Source organism: Calliphora vicina, chromosome 1, assembly GCF_958450345.1.
Source record: "Calliphora vicina chromosome 1, idCalVici1.1, whole genome shotgun sequence".
Classification (NCBI taxonomy): Eukaryota; Metazoa; Arthropoda; class Insecta; order Diptera; family Calliphoridae; genus Calliphora; species Calliphora vicina.
In genome coordinates, this window is record NC_088780.1 from 25,394,341 (window position 1) to 25,418,291 (window position 23,951).

The following is a 23,951-nucleotide window of genomic DNA, read 5'->3' on the forward strand; positions in this document are numbered from 1 at the left end:
TCATAACAGGACACTGCACCTTTGGTAACCACGCTAGGAGACTTGGTTTGCCGTACCACGACTTCTGCAGAAGTTGTCAAAACGAGGAGGAGGATGAAACTATTTTTCATCTTCTTTGTCATTGCCCGGCATTAGGAGATCTACGCCTAAGGTTTCTGGGACATCGTTCCCTAAATAGTCTTTCTGAGCTCTCGAATATGAGGCTTGAGGGCATTAGTGCCTTTATAGGTAGGAGTAATTGGTTGAAAAGACCAGACACGGGGATCACTTTAGAGTGACCCAATAACCGCCGACTCATTGGCACGTAAATTCTTCAAGATCTCCTCCCTCTCTTTTTCTTCATACATCTCCTTCTTAACTTCTTCAATCTTCTTCTTCTCCCTTTTTCACTTATATCTGTCCCTCTTTCTTCAGCTTTCTTCTACTTTCAGGTAACACAAAAGGACCATTGCTGGACCCATGTGAGCTGCTCTTCTTTCTTCCTCATTTCGTGGCTGCCTGGAAAACCTAATACCCGATATATTGTTGTAACAATCGTGTTTGTTAGATATTGGGGAGCTTCGCAAACGGAATAATAAACTTCTAATATTATACTCAGCTATTACATTGAATACACCTTATATAAATTCGCATTGTCCTATTATTTGAGTCCTACCAAACCGATTTTTTATTCAGCCTAACCGAAACTATTCAAAGGTGCTATTAATTTTACTTTTAGAGCATAGTTCTTTCAGCTTATTTTTAGGCGCCTACTAATCTTTGTTTGTTATCTTGAACTGAAATGTATAGCTTAGACATTTTACAATAAAATTTGTTGGATTTTATTATATATATAAAGTTTCGTTTAAGGTATAATTTCGAGTATGCATTTTGCGATCCAAAGGTTTTCTATGAGATTGCGATCTGGCGATTGGGCACGCACCTCATCGGTTACAAACCGAGTGAGAAATATGAATGTTTTTGCGCCAACTGATTAAATATAGGTAATTTAAGTTAAATTTAAAATTAAAATTTTTGATTTTGGGTAGTGAACTGATGAAATCACTCTCGAATTTATAAACTACATATACAGTGTACTCGCGATAATATGAACTAATAAAAACCAAGCCAGTTCACTTTTGCAAGATTGTTCATATTTGCGAATGACATTAATTCCAATTTACAAACAGTTTTCCCACACAAACAGCTAGGGGCAATCCCCAAATTATTATGCAGTTGAATTAGAATTTAGCTACTACCCTGTTGATTTAGATTTCAACTCTGTAGATACATACATTGCTATTCCTGTTCTCACTTTTACCATTCACCGTATTTTTGGAAGAATATTAATATTAAATAAAGTTTCTAAATTAACATTTATATTAAATAGAAATGCAGAGGAAATTACATAATATTGTTGTAATTATACTTCCAAAAGTACGGTTAAAGGTGAAAGTTAGAACAGGAATAGCCATGATAGATAAAATCCCTTAAAAATAAAACAAAAATAAGATGTTGATATTTTAAAGGGTTTGCACTAAGTTCATATTTTAGAGTAGCCAAAGGAGTAAAAAAGTGTTCATATTTTGGGGTGTTCATATATTAGGTTGTTCATAGTATCGCGAGTGCACTGTAAATTGTTCTTAGGCGAATTATAAACTTACTTTATGTCTATATCTTAAAAACAAAATTGATAACATTTTTCATAAATAATGATAAGCAAAATTAATACCTCATACAAATAGTATATCAAAAAAGCAAACGGAATACAAAAAATATTAGCTATTATTTATAAAATGTTCATTATTATCGAAACTTGGTTCTATTTGTGTTTTTTTTTTTGCTAACAAGTTTCTGGTGTAATTTCATATGTATGTATGTACATCGAATGTACAAATTTAAAGTCATGCATACATTTTATGTATGTACATCGAATGTACAAATTTAAAGTCATGCATACATTTTCAAAACAAATTATTGAAGGTTACAATGTCACTACTATTATTATTATTATTTTTAATTTGTATTTTTTTTTGTATTGCTTTTTTGTATTTTTGCTTTTCTATACATAAATATTACTGATTTATTCATATTCCCATCATTGTAGTAATTTGTGTTTTATTTTTGGAGTTTTGCAATTTATTTAATAATGTTAGGTTTTTCTTTTTATATATTCTCATTAATTTGTTATGGTTTCCGAATTATTATTTTTTTTATAGCGTTATGTGTGTTTACACTTTGCTTAATAATTATAAGAAAAGTTTTCATATGTAACAATTTAAATTTAGTTGTGAATAGAAAATAAACCATAGAGAATTATACATAGAGACGAGACACTCCGAATTGTCAAACAAAAATACTACAAATAATATGTCTGATACAACAACAAAATACATTGAGTAGCATGTATTTTGTTGTTGCCAGAGATAGGTTTTTGACAACAGACTTAGGTTTTTGACAATTACGTCTCGTCTCTATGTTACCCTATGAAATAAACTCTGAATAATGGGTATAGATAAATATACATAGATCGGAAACCTTACTGTCAAAGACCTACAGGTAAGGTAAGGTATCCAGGAAGCCGCGAATTGAAGAAAAGAAGAGCAGCTCACGTGGGTGAGTGTTTTGTCTGGTCTTTTTAACCAATTTATATTCCTTATAAATGCATTACCCATCTAGCCTCATATTCGAGAGCTCAGAAAGACTATTTACGGAACGATGTTCGGCTGTGCCGAATCACCAAATTATACTTCAAAATAACATTTTTAAATACTTTTAGGTAAACAAAAATTTTATTTTCAAAATTTTTTTTTTAATTTTAAATTTTTTTTATTATCGAAAAATTTTTGTTGAAAAAAAAATTCCGGTTTAAAAAATATTTTTTTCGATTTTGACTTATTGTAGGTCCAACTTATATACGTCGTTGCAAAGGTCTTTGAAATATCTATCATTAGATATCCATATTGTCTATATTAATGACTTAGTAATCCAGATAGGTCAAAAATAGTTCACGAAGTTGTCCTGTTTTTTTCCTTATATCTCAGCCATTTGTGTACCGATTTTCTCGATTTTAAATAGCAACCGAGCCGGAAGAATTCCGGAGATGAATCGTGTATGTAAGTTATTTGGGGGCTTCGGAAAGTCGATTTCAACAGACAGACGGACATGGCTTAATCGACTTTATATCTATAATAATCCAGAATATATATACTTTATAGGGTCGGGAAATTATATTGTGGAAATTACAAACGGAATGACAAACTTATATGTATATACCCTTCTCACGAAGGTGAATGGTATAAAAATGGAAAATTACACTCCGTTTTTTTTACACTTGGTTATAGTTTGTTAAAAATACAACTTTTTGTTGATTACTTTTTCTTGTGTATGTTGTGTAGAAGTGTAAAAAATTCAGAGTGTAATTTTCCATTTTATTGAAATGAATCCGTTTCTGTTTTAAAATAATTTTAAATAGAGTAATTTTCACCAAATTAAAAAAAAAAAAAAATTTCTAAGATTTTTTGAATCAGGCCTTATGGCTGTTAATGCTTAAGTCAAAATAGGTCGTGGAGGGATAATTAGATTTTATATACACAATTACTAATGTTAAAAACGTCATTTATTGTTTTAAGCTAAAAGTTTATTGTTTACCCTTATAATTTTAAAACAAAGTATGTTTGACATACTTATCATATGGATTTAATTTCCACCCCAATAATACAGATATATTTTATAACCCCTTTGATAAATAAAGTCAACAAAAAGTAATTATTCAATATTTTAACCCCAGAAATGAATGTGATGAGTCATAAACAAGAAATTAATTTTCTTTTTTTAATAATTTTTTTTTTAGATGTTTCTCTATTTTCACTACCATTGTAAATTTTAATGGTAAAACTAGCAGACAAGCGAAAAAATAAATGTTTTACAGTCAGTTTTCTAAGTTTTTCAAATACAAACAACATTTTTGATTCTTCTCTATTAGATATACACTCGACCCGAGTCTCGCTCGTCGAAATATTGTCAACCCAAAAACAGCTATATCAATCAATAGATATTCCCCAGCAAAGAAATTTCAACAGCAGTTTAACCAACATATGTTTTGAGATGGGTTCAGTAAAGTATATAAATACATCGTGAATATTTTCGAGATATAGTCCACTATATTTGTCTGTAGGTTCAAGTAATTTCAAGAAATGCTTCGGTTTTTATTATTTATTGGTTCGACATACTTATAATAACTTTAACTAAGCCCACTGATAATGCATTTTCCAACTACTTTACTGCTTTTCCCAATGTTTGTTTACTGGCATAAAACTCAAACTCATATTTTTCATAAGGAAAATTTTTCTTTCTATTGCACATCTAATACAATATTTGATTTTGCCTATTAGTTGCTGGGGATAAGTTGGGGACGATAGGTTCTATGCGGAATTACATGTGAGTTTCTGTAGTTGCTTTAAAAATAGATTGTAGAAATTTAATAACTAAAGTAATACGCGAAAAAAACAGTTTTTTGGCTCTCCTGAAAAGTTGTGTTTTTTAAGATAGGGGGTTTTGAATATAGTCCCTCGATATTCAAATGTGGTTTCTCCTTTAAAATTTCATAATCTATGGTTTAATGCCAAATTTTGTCCCGAATACTAGTATTAGACCGATTTTTGGTCTAAACCGAATATTCGGTCGGACTGTATTATTTTGTTGTTGATGGAAAGATTTCATAAACGTGTATAAATCAGAAAAAAACTTTTGCTTATTAATCAATCACCCTTATCGCGAATCAATATTTCACATGAAATATGTTCCCTTTTCCCATTTTTCGTTCATAAACATTGTTCATGTGAAAAAATTCCCCATGTTGGCAAATTTTTAGATGGAATTTTGTAAACAATAAACATCTGTTACGAACAAAATCAACTATTGTGAATGAAAAGTTCAGGGGAATATCACGATAGCAATTTTCCCTTCGAGGGAAATGGATATTTCATGGGAACATAAATTTCACATGTTTTTCATGATAGGGGTGAATATTTAAATTTTCGGTCTACCAAAAGAAATTTTATGTGGAATTACCCATATTTTTTTTATCAAAACATAAGCAGTACTATTCGTAAAATGTATTTTCCATATGTTTTCGAACTCACAATAGTTTGAGTGAAACCACCATTAATTACACAGTGTAGGCTAAAGACAATAAAATAACATTATAGTGTGGAATGAAATGTAATGTGAAAAATGATCAGTGTCATCACATTTTACACCAATAAAAATATATGTACAATATATATTGAATGAATGTATATACATGCTGAGCACATATACATACTATATGTACATATAAACATACAGAGATGAGTAGAAAAATACACCAATGTGGTTGAGATAAAAATAACATGCAGTTTCATATTTTGAAAAACAAACTGCATTTTCCTTAAAACACTCCCTCCCCAATGTTATTATAATATTATTTTTCAACATATGTCCTATATATAAAATCAATAATAATTCTATAATTTTACACTTCATTGTAGAAATATTACAATAAAAAGATAGAGAATACAAAAAAAAAAATATGAACACAAAATGCAACAACGAATATGTTTTATAGTTTAAAAGATAAGAAAGAGCAAACATAGGGTACTTAACATACTCCATATACGCTTCATATGCATTTAACAATAACGACAACAAACATCTAAATATATCAACAGAAGACACTTAAGGTTTTGCTAGACTTTAAAACTATAATTAGATTTAAAGGAGAATTTATATAGTAAAAGAAAAATAATGAAAAATACATATGTATGTATATAATGCGGGGATAAAATCGAGAATATTTTTTTTAAAAAATATGTGTATGGAATAGGATTTTGTTTTTGAAAATACTTTATCCATTTAACAAAAAAAGACGTCAAAAGGTGGCGCCAGTTGTGTATTATACTCATATATATTATAGTATACAAAGTTAATAAATACTGCTACTTACATTTTTTTTAGTCATTTCATTGTTGTAACTTTAAATGCGTCATTATTGCATTTCCTTTCGAATGCAACGATTGAAAAGTTTCTTTGTTAAGAATGACTGCTTAATAGTAATTTTAAATAACTCTACATGGTTAATTATAGAACCTAAAGGAGACGTGTTGGTTAATGAATGATCATAATAAATACATACATATGCACGTATATTTAAATGTTGGCATTTACTAGTTGATTCCTTTATGTACATATAAATGTCTGGATAAATCCACTACGTATAATTCTTATCGCACATTTCTCCTACGATAATTTTCATAGTTAATGTTTAGGTTTGAAATACGAGAATTACTACTTAAATTTTGAGGCATGGTCACAATTTTTATTATTATCAAATATTCGGACCAAATTTCGTAGTTTTAGTTCCATTAGTTTCGGTCATATCATGTTATTAACAGCGGATGTTCGCTGAGGTGGGTCAACGTATTTCCACATATCTTTGTCCATATATGTTTTACCGATTTTTCCAAAAATTTTTCAGAAACTAGAAACAATAATAATAAATTTCATGCCCTTAGAGGTCCTTTTATTTTGGCTCTATCGCACTTAAAATTCAGTTGATGAAAAAAATTCAAGTATTTGTCTTAAATTGGTGGCCACCACTGTATGTAAAATCTGACATTTGCATTGTAAAGTTTGATATTTTTAAGGGTACATATTATTAGGATTATCATTCGTATAGAACTATATTTTCTTCGCATGAATTTTTTATATGAAATAAATAAATTAGAACAAGTAACAGAGCTATATTCGGCTGTACCGAATCTTATATACCCTTCACCAAAATTATACTTTAAAATAAAAATTTTAAATATTTTTAGGTAAACAAATTTTTTTTCCAAATTTTTTTTTTATTTTTTGGAAATTTTTTTTCGAATTCTTTAAATTTTAAAATTTAGTTTTTTTTTTTAATATTTAGCGAAAAAAAAACTTTTGGTGAAAAAAAAATTCGGGTTAAAAAATATTTTTTCCGATTTTGACACATTGTATGTCCAACTTACTATGGTCTTATATACGTAGTTGCTAAGGTATTTGAAATATCTATCATTAGATATCTATATTAATGACTTAGTGATCCAGATATAGGTCAAAAATCGAGGTTGTCCTGGTTTATTTCTTATATCTCAGCCATTTGTAGACAGACAGACGGACATGGCTTAATCGACTCCGCTATCTATAAGGATCCAGAATATATATACTTTATAGCGTCGGAAAATTATATTGTGGAAATTACAAACGGAATGACAAACTTATATATACCCTTTTCACGTAGGTGAACAGTATAATAAAAACAAGTTAGATAGTTATATTCGACTGTGCCGATTTTTGAATTACCACCACCAATGTGCCTTTTGTATAAAAACATTCATCCGGTTCACCCGATTTCGTTAATTTTATATTTTTTACTAGAAAATATCAATGGTAAATTTCGACTTGCTGGATTCATGCATAATGGCAAGTCCGAACAAAGTTGTTCATATATTTTAATCCAAAACTTGTTACCGGTTCAAACAATTTTTTTTTTTTTTAGCAATAACTATTTGTATCAAATTGGTCTTTAATAATTTAGATTTAATGTATTTTCCGGATGTAGATATATTGATGGATAGTCACTAAATTCACTAATATCAGTGTTAAATATTTTATCGTTATCGATTTCTCGGATGTGGGCCTTATATGGGAGCTATTTCCTATTAATCGTCATAAAATATTGTACCGTAATTTCTATTTATTTTGTGCATATTTTGGTAGAATTTTATGAGAATGGGAGACGGAATTCAGAAAATAGGTTATGTGAGAGTAGTGTTTATGGACATTTGATTTGAAATTTCCTATATTGACTGGTAAGACTTCTGCAGGTAGCTTATCCCACATATCGACGGTACGGCTAAAGAACTATACTCTGTCCAGTTGACTACGAATGGATGAGCCTGCTGAAGAAAGTTCCCTAATTTCAGCAGAACTCTTTCCATTGTAATATCGGTAGAACAATTAAACACAAACCACCAATAAACTCCTTCGCCTCTCCTGTATGCGGTCGAATAACTCCAAAATAGACTTCGAAGTACCGGACCATACATGAGAGTTTGTATGTTTTGTAAATAATAAGGAGATCAGATAGATTGAACTATTTCCTATGCCGTTTTAAAAAACCGAGGCACTTTGCTTCTTTCGACACCTAAAAAATGTGTTTAGTCCAGCGGGCATCACACTGAATTCTCATGCCTAGAACACCAAGAGCTTCTAATTCGATTATGGATGGCAACCGAACTTTAATTGCATTGTCAGATGGTATCCACAAATTTCAGTTTGTCATTTGATGCCAGCTGCCATCATCTTTAATACCATATATGTTTAGAAGTTCGACGTAAGTTATTTGGAAAATTAAGAAACAATGTAGGAGAAAGAACGATGCCTTGGGGTACCCCTGATTCAATCTTGAACTCGTCTGATGTGATTCCATCTATAACAACTCCTATAGTATGATCTCTGAGAAACAAAAACTAAAAACAATTAGTTTCGATAAAAGTGCAAGTGAGCCTGTATCTAGATATCCTATAGAGCGTCCTCTACGAAAGTCGTTGTGATGGTGGCTAAGTAAATTGTTGGTTTACAGATATTCAACAAGATGATCCATAACTTTAGAAGGTGCGGAGCAAATTCCAATTGGGCTACAATATTCAGTTTTATATTAGCAATGTTCCAACACATAGGAAATACGCCGCAAGTTATAAATTGCTGAAGAGCTTAGGTAATGAACGAGCTAGCGTCGATACCATCTGTTAAAAAGTTCTATCGGAACTTATATGTATATTCGGCACAGTCACTGATGATACTCCTTTTTTTAATAGGAACAACTTTTTCAAAATTCCACGGTTAGCAATATATTTGTGAAAAATATGAACTTTTTGAGGTTTTCTCAAATTTTGATCCATAACTCTGGTTCAACTGGAGCGATTTTAATGTTACAATGTTAATGTTATTGGGCTAGAAATGATTTTATACTTATTTATGTCCTAATTCATTAAGATTTCAATATATTTTCATCAAATATAGGGGCGGATCATACTTAGCCCTATTAACTTATCAAATGACGAATTCTAATATTTCTTTATCTAACGATAAGTACTAGGGACCATGGAAGGTGAGCATTAGTTCCAATCGCATACAATTTAATAAACAACTTTCATTGCATTGGATACCGCATAATTTGAGAATCCCTCATAAAAGGCTCGTGTTGATTGGAAATGCAGACAAATTCGATCGGATTTATTCAAAACACGTATATTCACACAACAATAACATGTACAATGTGTCTCAGTTGCACGTATTTATATTATTCTCAAATTTGAATAAATTGTAACTTAAATAGGATCAATAACACCCAAATGCGTACTATATAGTATGAAAATCGTAGACGATTACATACGATTAAATATGTGCATGAACGAGTACACGTACATATATCTACGAGGGCTGGTGAACAAGTTTTGAATTTCCCGCCTCTTAACTGAAAAGGAAACACTGCTGCTGTCAACAGCCATATGTCAGTTGACTCCTGTCAAAATTTGAACAAGCTGCGTCATTTAGTTTGTGTTTCAAAGCCATCGATACACAGTGGGGGATTTGAAAAAAAGTGGAAATAAATCTGTAACTTCTAAACGAATAGCCCAATTTTAATAAAATTTCGCATGGCTATAGAGGAGGTGTCGCTATTGTTTAAGGGCTTATAACGCCAATGGGGACCGAGCCACAAAGCCCCAAAGTGGGACACCTCGGGTATATCAAAAATTATGCCAAATTGTATGTATTTGGAAGCCATTAATTTGACTAGCGGAAAAGAAAAGGTATACAGTGCAACTTCGACAGTTCGGACATGCGCCAGTCCGGTCAGTCCAATAATTCAGACACTTACACATTTCGGACAATTTAAAATTTTTACCTCTAGAATCCGGACAAATGTTTTTTTATGCAAGAACAAAAATTAATTGCCGTTGTTTTACCTTTTTAACCTCGAATGGTTCGTTGTTCACACTTTGATTCACATTTTGCACCGGCATTACTTCAGTTTCCGTTCTATCCCTCGTGTTTGTCTAATTTCGCAAACTTAAAAGAAAAAGTGGATATTTTACAAAAGTAAGCTGATTTTTTTTTGGAAAATTTTACTTTTTAAAATGAGATAAAAGTTTTGTTTATGAATCGTTTTTAATGAAATTTTACACTTATGTAGAAACTTTCGATCCAAAGTGAAAAAGATATTTGTGAATTGTTAATGACAATCCCACAATTCCCAAAAAAAAAAAAAACTTTCCAAAAATCCCAAAATTGGGATTTTTAGATTTTTTGATTTTTTATTGAAGGGACAAAGCTAAGGTCTATGAAATTCCTTTGCACAATATTGAAGAACATATTGAGACATACAAAACAGGTCTTAATTTTTTGAAAGCAACTATGCGATTTGAGAAAATGTTATCTAAAATTGAAATTTATATAAAAAATAGGTCTACTTCGGAATGCTCTGGACGACGCAATAATACGAATTTTGATATTATTTTGCTTTTATAATATTTCCCGAAGTGTTGTCTTTCAGAAAAATATACATACACTATTTATCTTTATCTTATTTTCTGTATAATTTAAAATTAATGTAAGTACTTTTTTTGGAAAAAAATGGCGAAAAAACGATTTTTTATTTTTTTAAGTTTCAATGCACATAAATTTTGACTCAGTAGAGGTTTTTAAACAATTATTTTTTACTATTATTAATATTGTTAATTCAAAAAAGGTGACCCACTTTGGGGGAATTGGCTCGGCCCCCCTTTTGGTGTTATAAGCCCAAATTCAAAACTAAAACTTATCGACACCTCCACTATAGCCATGGGAAATTTTATTAAAATCGGGCTATTCGCTTAGAAGTTACAGATTTATATCCATTTTTTTTCAAATCCCCCACTGTGCGATATAGGACTCCCGCGTGACTTAAGGAGAAAATGAAAAAAGAAAATAATTTCGTGGGCTCATATTTTTGTTAAAAAAAACCTCACTCAAACCAAGACAAACTTCATAAATACTATAGGAACTCTGCACCATCAATTTCAATGGGAAAAAAGTGGTTTACTGAATTTGAACAAAGTGTATATAGCTCAAAGGAGACTATGTTGAAAAATATAATCACCCCTATCGCGAATCAACATTTTACATGAAATATTTTCCCTTTTCCTTTTTTTCGTTCATCAACTTTGTTCACGTGAAAAAAATTCCCCTTGTTGTGAAATTTTTAGATGGAATTTTGTAAACAATAAACAGCTGTTACGAACAAAATCAACTATTGTGAATGTAAAGTTAATCATGATATTCCCGATAGCAATTTTCCCTTCGAGGGAAATGAATATTTCATGGGAACAACATTTCACATGTTATTGCCGATAGGGGTGAATGATTTTTTTTATCAAAAATCCTGTGTCATGGACTTATTAAGCCGCCATCGTATATATGTACATTAGGTTGGTTTTTTAAGAATTTTGTTTTGTTTTTCAAGGAAACGCTGATGGATAAATATTTTAAAAAAATATTTGTTAAAAAAATTGTGGTTATAATAATATGGATGAAAAAAATTTTGGTGAAAAAAAATTTATGAAAAAAATTTTTGTTGAAAAAAATATTTGGTTGAAAAAATCGAGGTATTCGCGGTTTTTACATATATCTCAGCCATTTTTGGGCCGCTTTTAAAGCAATCAAAGTTTAACTATAGTGGATATAATGATGATTCAATCATGAATCTACTTAAGTTACTTCTCATGGTGAAGGCTATACAAATTACAGCAATACTTCCCATAAGTCGTGCAATAGCTAATTAATTAATGATACTGCTTAACTTTAATAAAACAATTTTAGAATAATATGGAATGAAATGAAATGAATATTCTGAACATTTTACTAAAATCTGAAAAAACTAAAAACGTTAGAAAAGTATAATTTTCATATAAATACAGAAAAATGACATGAATGTATTTGGCCCATTTTTATGAAATATCAGAAAAGCATTTAATTTGGTTTTGAGATTGCAAACATTTTTAGGAACTCGGCTAAATTTTTTTTTCATCCATTCAATCTTGAGCACTCTAATGTACATACAAAAAGAAACAATTATTGCATATCCGATTAAAAAGAAATGAATAAAGTGTCGATAAATACGACTATATTATAAGTACATGCGAGTGAGTACATTCATACGTATTAAAGTAACCACACACAATAAACCAAAATAAATCTAAAACAAAAATGAAACTGATTTTGTTTAGTATTTGTATCGTATACACGCGCTATGAATAATTAAAACTCGCACCAAAAAAAGATTTGAAAACAAAAAACAAAAAGCGACAACAACAAATTGAAGTCTATACAACAAACTAAAAAGACTATGAATGACCATCGTAGTCTGAGTATTGCATCTTAAATCATTATGTATGCGTAATAATATGTAGACAGTATTTTTCCGAACCAAAATGCATTTTACTTGTGAAATAAAAAAACGATTGCAGTAAAAGTGCATGAGACATACATAAAAATTTAATCGAAGGAAATTGTACCAAAATAAAAACTAATATGGTTAAAAATGTGTGTATGACAAATTTAAAAAAGTTTTGATTTTGAAATCAGTAATGTTTCATTTTAATGGTACATACATATGTTTTAGTAAAACACGAAATTATATTTTTTTGTAAATTGAAAGTTAGTATTTTGTATTAGACGAAAAGGGCAAAACTAAGTATTACAGAAATATTTATGTGCATGCTCAAAATATTATGAACTATTTTCTCATATTGTGAATAATAAACAATTGTTTTAAAAATTGTAAAGATTCAATCAAAAAAAACTTATACACACTATTCCAGCCAATACTTTTCCATGGTCCAACAAATTGTTATTTTTTTAAATCACGTCAGATATTATATTATCTTTTCTAAATCATTCATTTACAACTCTTATTTCGGTCAAAATGATCACCGAAAAAAAGTACTTGAAACAAGTAAGAGTGCTATATTCGGCCGTGCCGAATCTTATATACCCTTCACCAAATTATACTTCAAAATTTTAAATATTTTTAGGTAAACAAAATTTAACTTTTTTTCCAGTTGTTTTTTGAATTTTTTGGAAAAAAAATTTTTTGATTGTTATTTTAAATTTTTTTTTTTTAAATTTTAAATTTAAAAATTTTTTTTTTTTTAAATTTAAAAAAAATTTTTTTTTTAAATTTTAAAAAATTTTTTTTTTTTAAATTTTAAAAAATTTTTTTTTGTTTTTTTAAATTTTTTTTAAAAAAAAAAAATTCGGGTTCAAAATTTTTTTCCCGATTTTGACCCATTGTAGGTCCAACTTACTATGGTCTTATATACGTCGTTGCAAATGTCTTTGAAATATCTATCATTAGATATCCATATTGTCTATATTAATGTCTTAGTAATCCAGATATAGGTAAAAAAATAGGTCAAAAATCGAGGTTGTCTTGGTTTTTTCCTCATATCTCAGCCATTTGTGGACCGATTTTGCTGATTTTAAATAGCAAAATTCTCGAAAGCATGTCTGACAGAATTATTGAAGATTTGGATCCCGAAGATATCTGGGGTCTTCAGAAAACTGATTTCAACAGACAGACAGACAGACAGACAGACAGACGGACAGACAGACAGACAGACAGACAGACAGACAGACAGACAGACAGACAGACAGACAGACAGACGGACATGGCTTAATCGACTCCGCTATCTATAAGGATCCAGAATATATATACTTTATAGGGTCGGAAATGAAAAATGTAGAAATTACAAACGGAATGACAAACTTATATATACCCTTCTCACGAAGGTGAAGGGTATAAAAATAATCAAAAATTTTCAAAAAAATCCAATATGAACTTTAAAATGACATTAAACAGTATAAGGAAGAAAGAAACCCTGAATCAGGAAAAAAACAGATATTGGTAAGGCAAAAGAAGTCGAACAATTTGTATATTTAACTGTTTAAGTTTTATTTAACGTAATAAAAGTATACGTTTTTTTTGGTACACTCTTTATAATCATTATTGCAACATTCTCTCTTTGTAATCTGATATTTATAGATGATGATTTTCAAGATCTATAAATTTATCATGAAACCATTGTATGACTTACTAAGAAACGGTTCCTAGTAATATATATGACTTACTAAGCACAAGTAAGGTAATGGTGACGAAACCATTAGTGCATGTGGTAAAAAAATTAAAACCAATAGGTAATTGCTCTTGCATTTATACCTTCTTTTAAAAAAAGAATTGTATATGTACTAGGGTATTCAATTAATCGGGTTTCTGGTTTAATCGGTTAATCGAGCAAATAATTAATCGGTGTTTAGATTTAATCGGTTAATAATCGGTTAATTTTAAATTATTCGATTAACCGAATAATTTATATTTTAATTTTATTTAAATATAATGTTAATTTAAAAAATATGTTAATTTACATAACAATTTAAGAAAACAATATATAAATATATACACATGTAAGTTTTTTTTAGGATTTTATGGAGATTTTCTGAAATAATCTTTTTAAAAAAGAATATGCTTTCCTTTGAAACGATGTTGAAGAAATCGAAAGTAAGGCATGATAAAGAAAAAAATCAAATTCGGTTAATCGGTTAATCGATACAAATTAATCGGTTTATTTGTTATTTGAAAATCGTCAATTTTAAATTATTCGAACATTTAATCGACCAAAATTAATCGGTTAACCGATTAACGGTTAATCGATTGAATACCCTAATATGTACAGTAGTGCCAATGTATTGGAAACTTTTCCAAATATTTAATTAAAAGGTAAAATTTCAAAATAATTCTTAAGAAATTTGTAGTTTTTTTAGTGTCATTAATTTGTACTTTTATTTACTTATGTTCTGTTAAAAAAATAAGAACTAATGTAATTAAATTATATTCTGAAAATAAAAAACAAACTAAAAGGTAATAATTAATACGGCATTGACAAATCAATGGAAACTTAGGTTTGATTTTTGTATACCCTTCACCTTCCTGAGAAGGGTATATATAAATTTGTCATTCCGATTGTAATTTCCACAATATAATTATCTGACCCTATAAAGTATATATATTCTGGATCCTTATAGACAACGGAGTCGATTAAGCCATGTCCATTAGGTTGTCCCGAATATTTTTTTTTTGATTTCGCTAACGCAAGACCTCCTAATATTTGCGTAATTGATAGTAGATTACCAAAATGATTTTAAAAATAAAATGAAACTATATCTTTAGGGCTCTACCGATCTTCAAAGTTTTGAAAAGTAGTTATTTTCATGATTATATTCGACACATATTATAAATATGCCACGACTATATATAAAAACGACACTACGAATTTGCTAGATACAGTGGAGTTCGTTTATAACGTACACCGGTTATATCGAATTTTTTATAAAAACAAAATTCCGGAAAAAAAATTTTCCGGCCCAAAACATTCACTTTCAAATTATATACCAATTATTACGGTTAGTCATTTATTATAAGTTTTATTTTCTTGTACATTAATTGCAAGTATAAAATATATCAATAAAATAAATTTGTATCTCGTTTTTTTTAAGCATACGGTTCAGGTTTGTAAAAACGTATTCAAAAGTAGAGCCCTCAAGATGGCATGTAATTCGATTTTTATTACTTTTACCGTAATCTGTGTAAAATTACGTAAATTTTGATACCTCTTGTGAAAGTGTAGCTCGAAAAAACATGTTTCTCATCCAACGATGGGACAGCCTAATGTCCATCTGTCTGTCCATCGGTTTGTCTGTTGAAATCAATTTTCTGAAGACCCCAGATAACTTCGGAATCCAAATCTTCAATAATTCTGTCAGACATGCTTTCGAGAAGTTTCCTATTTACAATCAGCAAAATCGATCCACAAATGGCTGAGATATGAGGAAAAAACCAGGACAACCACGATTTTTGACCTATATCTGGATTACTAAGTCATTAATATAGACAATCAGCCCAATTATGAATAAAAAATTCCACGGGAGTTTGTTCCCCGGGAAAAATGAGAAAAGGGGAAAAACTCCCGGGGAATTTTTATTCATAATTGGGCTGAATATGGATATCTAATGATTGATATTTCAAAGACCTTCTCAACGACGTTATATGAAATATTTTTTCACCAAAAAAAATTTAAAAAACCCAAACATTTTTTAAAATTTAAAAAAAAAATTTAAATTTAAAAAAAAAAATTCAAATTTAAAAAAAAAAATTCAAATATGTAACAATTTGAAAAAAAAAATCCAAAAAATTAAAAAAACTGAAAAAAAATAAATAAATATATAGCTTTTTTTTCTTGTTTTTGCTTCAAACCATTACTAAAATCGTTTATTATTATGGTTTTTAATTTTTGCAAATCTTGACTCTAGCCCATTTTTACTAAATATTTAATTGTGCGAAAAAAATTAAAAATTACAAATAAAATAAATATTGTATAAACTGTAAAACATTAAGGCTTTTTACATAGATTTCAAACATATTCTTTTTGTTTAGACTTCTTTCTTGAGGAACTTTAAAAGTTTCCATTGTATTGGCAATGCTAAGAATTTCAACCACATTCTATAAATGTATTTTTATTATACTTGATTGCTTAAAAACTTTATGTTTTTAGTATGTATTAATGTAAACCTAAAAAAATTTAATTTATCTTAAAAATTTATAAACATTTAAAAACATTTATATTTGTTCATATTTTTAAAAAATTAAATTACGAAATATAGTTTTCAAAAATGTTTCTATTGTATTGTCACTCACTGTATGTACATTCTAAAAAAAACAATATAAATAATGCATAAAAATGGTATTGTTCAAAAAAAAAATCAATTTCCAATTGGGCATTTGACACCAAAAAATAAACGAATCTTTTCAATTCTCTGCATTCACCAACGATTTGTTAAAGAATAAAAACATGAAAAATACAAAAAACACATGTCGTTGACCTAACAGCATTAAATTAGTGTCCATAATGTACCAAAATTATGTGTGTGTGTGCTATATTTCAGATTGGAGGAAGCAAACTTATAAATCAACTCGCATGTTCTCAATCAAATCTGCCACTACAAATTTTCCTAATGTTCGATCTATTACTAATAACTTAAATGGAAAAGAGCAAACCAAAAAGGGGGGAGGTTGCAGTTTTGTATGTTGGATAGATGGATGCATAAAACATATTAAGTATAAATGGAATAATAAGTGGCAATAGCAATTTTTATGTACGCTACATAATAGAAAACTACAAATTAAAAAATATATAAAGAAAATATAGTCACAAATATGTACTACATATGTATGTATATATTTTTCAATAAAATCTAAAAGTTTTTAATTTGTTCACATTAGTTATATATTTGTAAAGAATGTATCGAGGGACTATATTCTAAACCTCTATCTTGGAAATTACAAATTTTCAGAAGAGGAAAAAAACTTTATTTTGCTTATTAATAAGGGGCATATATTCTTTCTTCTACAATATATATTTAAGGCCGCTAAATAAAAATATGTATAATTTATTTTTAAATATTTGCATTTTAAGTTTGATTTATTTTGGGACTTCCAGTTTGGGTTTTCTTGTTATTGAATGGATTTAACAAATCAATGTAACATACAATTATTATTAATAGAGATAATTAATATAGTAAAATATTAGTTTAAAGTTTAGTTGACCTCTCCTGATTTTAATTTATCATAAACAAATTTGTATTCCGGCGATATTATGCTTTTGAAATCTTGTAACTTTTTTCATATATTTCGGTTCAATAAAACTTTGTAAGGTCTAATTCGAACAAGTAGATCAACGTAATCTATAAAAATTTACAAGTGACGAACATTTTAATTTAAATTGGACGTTTTTACGGTACCTATTCCGGGTCAAATATTTAACAAACAAATATCTCGAAAACTCTTTAAATTTAACAAGTAAAAGAGCTATATTCGGCTGTGCCGAATCTTATATACCCTTCACCAAATTATACTTCAAAATTAATGTATTTTTTTTCAAAGTTTTTTTTTGAAATTTAGAATTTTTTTTTAATTTTAAAAAATTTTGTTTGTTTTTTAAATTTTTTTTAATATTTAGCAAAAAAAAAAACTTTTGGTAAAAAAAAAATTCGGGTTAAATTTTTTTTTCCGATTTTGACCTCGTTGCAAAGGTCTTTGAAATATCTATCATTAGATATCCAGATTGTCTATATTAATGACTTAGTAATCGAGTTGTCCTGGTTTTTTCTTATATCTCAGCCAATTTCTGGACCGATTTTCTCAATAGCAACCGAGCCGGAGGAATTCCGGAGATATTGATGTATGAATCGTGTATGTAAGTTATTTAGGGGCTTCGGAAAGTTGATTTCAGCACACAGACGGACATGGCTTAATCGACTCCGCTATCTATAAGGATCCAGAATATATATACTTTACTAGCTGACCATCCCGGCTTCACTCGGTAGCAATAAATAAATTTTTACTTTGTATGGAAGGTATCACGCCCTTTGTACCTATATACGTCAATTGTGAATCTAAACCATCCACTCAAACACACACACACAAAATTTCATCGAAATCGGACCAGCCGTTAAGGAGGAGTTTAGTTACTAACACACGTACAGAAGAAATATATATATAAAGATAGGGACGGAAAATTATATTGTGGAAATTACAAACGGAATGACAAAGTTATATATACCCTTCTCACGAAGGTGAAGGGTATAAAAAAGCTCAATTTAAAATATTTCGTCAAACTCATAAGAAAATACATTTTGTAACTGGTAATTATAGAAAAGATTTGAACTAAAAACTAATTATATAAAAAAGACAGGATTTTTCACTCAGAAATATATTTTTTTAAGAAGACAAATTAACAAAATGTAAATATTAAAGCCAAAAAAATGTTTTTTCTTCAAAAACTTATTTTTGTGGAAATTTAAATTGGAGGATATTGAATATAGTCTCTCGATATGCACCTAATTTTTGAATTAAAAAGATTTGCTTATAAGCTAAACTATAGTTTTGTGTGCATGCTGCAAACAGAATCACGAACTTAATTTTGCTTATGTAAGAAATAAAAAAATATTTGTTCATACTACAGACGTAAAAACATACATATGTATGTACATTCTCTGTATGTACATAAAAAATGAAAAATTCTTGAACAGCTAAAACGGAAGTTAAGATATGCACACACATTTTTTGTTGTTTTCCTTTCTCTATGAAATTTAAAAAGATAACAAACATTTGTTAAATGAAATTAAATTTTATAATTTGATTTTGGGTGAAACGAATACGATGTAGTAAATATGTTCGTCCATAAGTTAAAGAGTAAAAAGTCACACGTAACATCATAAAAATCATTTCATAACAAAACAAAAACGAAACGAAACTTTTTATAAACAACAAAAGAAAACCAATAAATTTTAAATTTCATATACAAATTTTTAAAATACCAATAATTTCTCCACATCTCTTCGCAACACAACAAAGTTTAAATAAAGTTTTTTTTTTCAATACCGCTTGCTTTTTCTGTTTTCATTTTAAGAGCTCTCCTCTCTCTCTGGGTTTTTTGTTTTTATTTTACAGTACATATTTGTTATTGTTATTTTTTTTTTCTACAATATAATTTTCATTTGGCTGTTGTTACTTGGAATTAAAGATGAATCACAAATATAAAGTATACATGTATAAAGTATGAATATTTAACTAACATGTTTGATTTTTTATTGAATACATTTAATTCCCATGTCTCTCTTTGCCTGCTCCTAGCATTATATTTGTAAATTTTTGTGGTCATTATTGTTATTTTAATCAATTTATTTTCATGTATCCAAACAACGAGCGGGCTGTCAATAAGCCCGTGTCATACATTCAATGAAACAATTACAATAACAATGTTTGAATTGTTATTGTGTGAAATGCTTTAAGCTCAGCCTACTACGGTCAAACTTTCAAATTTAGATTTTGTTATTATTGGCTATTTTGGAGTATAAATAAGCAGTGATTGCAAATAAATGATTTACATATTTAAACATATAACATTAGCAGTTCAATTAATATCGGTTATTTTAGGCCGAAACCGAACCGAACATAATCCACATTTCAGCTCATTTTTATGTGACCTACAGTTTTTTAACATAGTGTTAAAATATCTATTAGTTTCCTTGGACATTTTAAAATAAAATATTAGTCCTTAAATTTCAGATATCATAAGCATTTCCACACCTCAGAACGCGACATTCGTTCCGCATGGTTTTTAAATATCTCAGTAATTATACAATAAAATTTAAGTCCTTGGATTTGAGATTATAAGTTTATTGGCATCAAGAGTCTTTTTATATTACTATTTGAAGTAAATAAGTAAATAAATAAAATAGATAAATAACATATAAGTATATTACCACAGTCCAGAACGCATCAAATATCAAATCTTAAAATTAGTTCCCTGTTATCATTTCAGTGGCATTATGTTTAGTTTATTTTGCTACAAATAATAGAACTCGTTTTAAATTTTAAAATCTGAGATTTGTAACATACATTTTTAAAGATACAGTAGAAAATGTGGCTTTCTGTTGATATATAAATTGGCATACGACATTTGTAACGCGACATATTTTTCCGTCATGTTTGTAGTAAGGATTAGTTCATGACCATAGTTTCAATATAAGCTATTTATATAGTGATTTAATAACCTCAACTATTTAACTAAGCGCACTGGTAATGCAATTTCTGCCTTCTTTACTGTTTACATGCAGGTATAAAGTTCAAAATGTTCTTTCTATAGAGCAATACTATGCCTTTATTATGTTATTTGTTGTTTGTCAATTTCTATAGCTCTGCTCGACCGCTTAATTGTAACATTCATGTTAAGGTAATCAAAACAATTGTTTATGGAAAACGAGATATTTACGATAGCGAACGGGACAATTTAAATTATTTTAAAACAAACATATTCTTATTAAGTAAGGGTGTGAAACTATTTTTTTTTTTTAACTATTTATAAGTCATGGTCAAAAACTCTAAAATTATGTATTGTTAGTATGAAAAGAAACTACAATACTGGCAAATAAAACAAACATCCCCTAAAAATTTATAAATGTATATACATATGTATAACACTTGACAAATAAATTATTTGTTATTAATGCTTTATACCTTAATTATACGAACATTTTATGTAAATAATACCTCCAATGAATCACGCAGTTTGTGGGTTTTGAAGTTAACTAATTACTTAAGCAAATTTTTTTTATTTCGTTTTTTTTTATGTACATTAGTTTCTTATTTTGCTTTTTTATATATGTATGATCCAAAAAATTTTATTAAACACTTGGCGTGTTTAACATAAATTCAATTAATTTAAAAATAAAGCAGGGTGAATAATAAAAAATGTCTACTATTAAAAATTGTGATTTTTTTAGAATGAGTTACTAAGTATAGAAGCTACAAATTTTGAACTGTAACCCATAAAAAATATATTAAACAATGTTTTTAATTAAATCAAAAGTTCAAACGATGTTATTTATCCATACGCTGAGGAAAATATGCCCCTAGTTGGGAGATCCCAGCACGACAATTATCTTAAACACACCTCTAGGATTGTAACCGAGTAATTTGAGTGAAAATTATTATTTTTTGTTAATAACTTTGTTTGGCCAATAAATAACATTTTTTGGGTGCAAAAAAGTTAAAAATATTTTTTTTCCATTTTGGTCCGAATTTTTTTGTCATTATATGTAGTAGGAATGGTCTTTATAATGTCTTAAGGAAGGGTCACACATGGCAAATATTTGCTCCAAAAAGCGTAACCACTTTTTTCAGTACAAATTTGTTTGACGTGTTTACTCCTACAAGTGTTTTTTAAGATCAAACAGCATAACATAAAATAAAACTAAATTTTTTGTTTTTAATCATCCTAAGTAAAATAAGTTTTTGAAATAAATAAAACAATTCAAATGTATTTTATTTAGAGGTTACGTCTTTTTCGTCAAATATTTGTCATATGTGAACCTAACCTTTAGTAACAGAGACCGAAAATAATGGGTCCACTTTAATTTCAATGGTAAATTGACAGCCTTTACCTTTTGTTAAATCACTGAAAGAGTGATTTATAAGAGAACATTTTGGGTTGGGAGAAACAGAAAATACACAAATAATCCAGATGATTATGGAAACAAATATATTTGTGAATGCCAATCTTGGAAAAATCTAATTATTTGAATATTTCTAGACAATTCGACAGTTCTTTAAAAATATTGCATGTCAATTTTAACAATAACTTTTTATTGCTTTAGATAATGTGCTCTTTCAGTAATTTAGCTATTGTTATTAAAAATTATTTTTGTTTTAAAAATGATATATGCATCTTGTTTTGATTTTGTTTTAAGAGCATATTTTATGCGCTTCTTTTTTCGTAAAGGTCAGGTTATAAATTTTATTTGGGAACTTGAAAAATAAATGGCAAAATTTTATTAATCAATGCCTGAGTATTAAAATAATAAATCATTCAATGTAAAATTTTGAATTTCACATAAAATCAAAAAAAAAATTATTTCATTTCATTCCTTATTTAAATAATCGACCAGCTTATTAATTTTACAATTAAGTAATGAAGTAATAATAGTAAATCTAAAAATAACTAAAACTTAAAAAAATAAGCCTTTATTGGAAAAAAGAAAACTATTATTATATAATCTGAAGATAGTTAGTTAAACAATGCTATTGAGCATTTAAAAAATATTATCGATAAATGAAAAAAATCTAGAATTAAAAAAAAAATATCAAAACAAAAGATCAAATATTTTTTCAAAATTAAACAATTTAAAAAAACACCTTATGAATTTCTTTGGATTTTGAACTTTTAACTGAATATATTTTAACTTGGATTATTTCGGTAACTGTATTTTAGCGATAACGGTAATTGCAATTATTGCGGTATCGGAAGCTAATTTTTATGATAACTTTAATTTTCTCTTGAATTTTATTATTAGTCAAATTTACAAATAAGGTAAGAAAGAATATCGGTAACGGTACTTAGAAGTAATGGTATTTACTATTATATCAATAAAGATAATTGCAGTTATTTCGGTAACTGTAGCCAACCTTGGTTTCCATTGTATTGTCAACCACTTTACATAAGTATTTCAAATAAAGTTATGATCACAATATTTACAACAAAAAATCCTAAATATTTTACTTATGTATTATTGTTTAATATACATATATGAATATTTAGGTTAATTTTCCAGTTAAATTGTTTCAAATAATAAAGATTTGCCAAATTTGTTTGTTTCAAACTTGATAAACTTGTCGCAAAGTGTAAACAAAAATATGTAACAATAATAATAACAATTACATACATACTGGAACAACCAAAACAAAAAACAAATTAACAAATATACAGTAATGATGACCTAATTAGCACAGCTTTAATATTTTTGTTTAAAATTCAACTATTTACTTATGTAAAAAATTGTTTCTTACGAATAATGGAACATTTGATAAATATATTGTATTATCTGAAAATGTTTAGTCTATGAAATGATTTGTAACACTATGTTGAAAAATAGCTAGTTTTGAATAAAAGCAGACTTATCGCCATTGGGCGTAGGTGAGTATACGAAAACTTTTATTATTCAATAATATATAATCGATATTCTTTCGCAGGGATTAATGTGCTAATTAGATGGCCTTTGGTGTAAGTTCGTTTATAGTGTATGATGATATTTAACTACTACATATATAACGCATTATCATTAAAAATGAAGGAATATTTTTCGGTTATCAGTCGTTTAAAAAATCTCTGATAAAATTTTCTTCCAAATGCTAACAAAACCAAAAGATAAAGTCATTATTAATGGCAGTACAAGTACAAACATTTGAA

At 28.3% G+C, this 23,951-nt stretch overlaps 1 protein-coding gene across 1 annotated transcript in view; it reads right to left on the minus strand.

Annotated features, from left to right (window-relative positions):
• Pak3 (p21 (RAC1) activated kinase 3) overlaps positions 1-23,951 on the minus strand; it is a 31,418-nt gene that overhangs the window by 4,816 nt on the left and 2,651 nt on the right. The window lies entirely within an intron of this gene.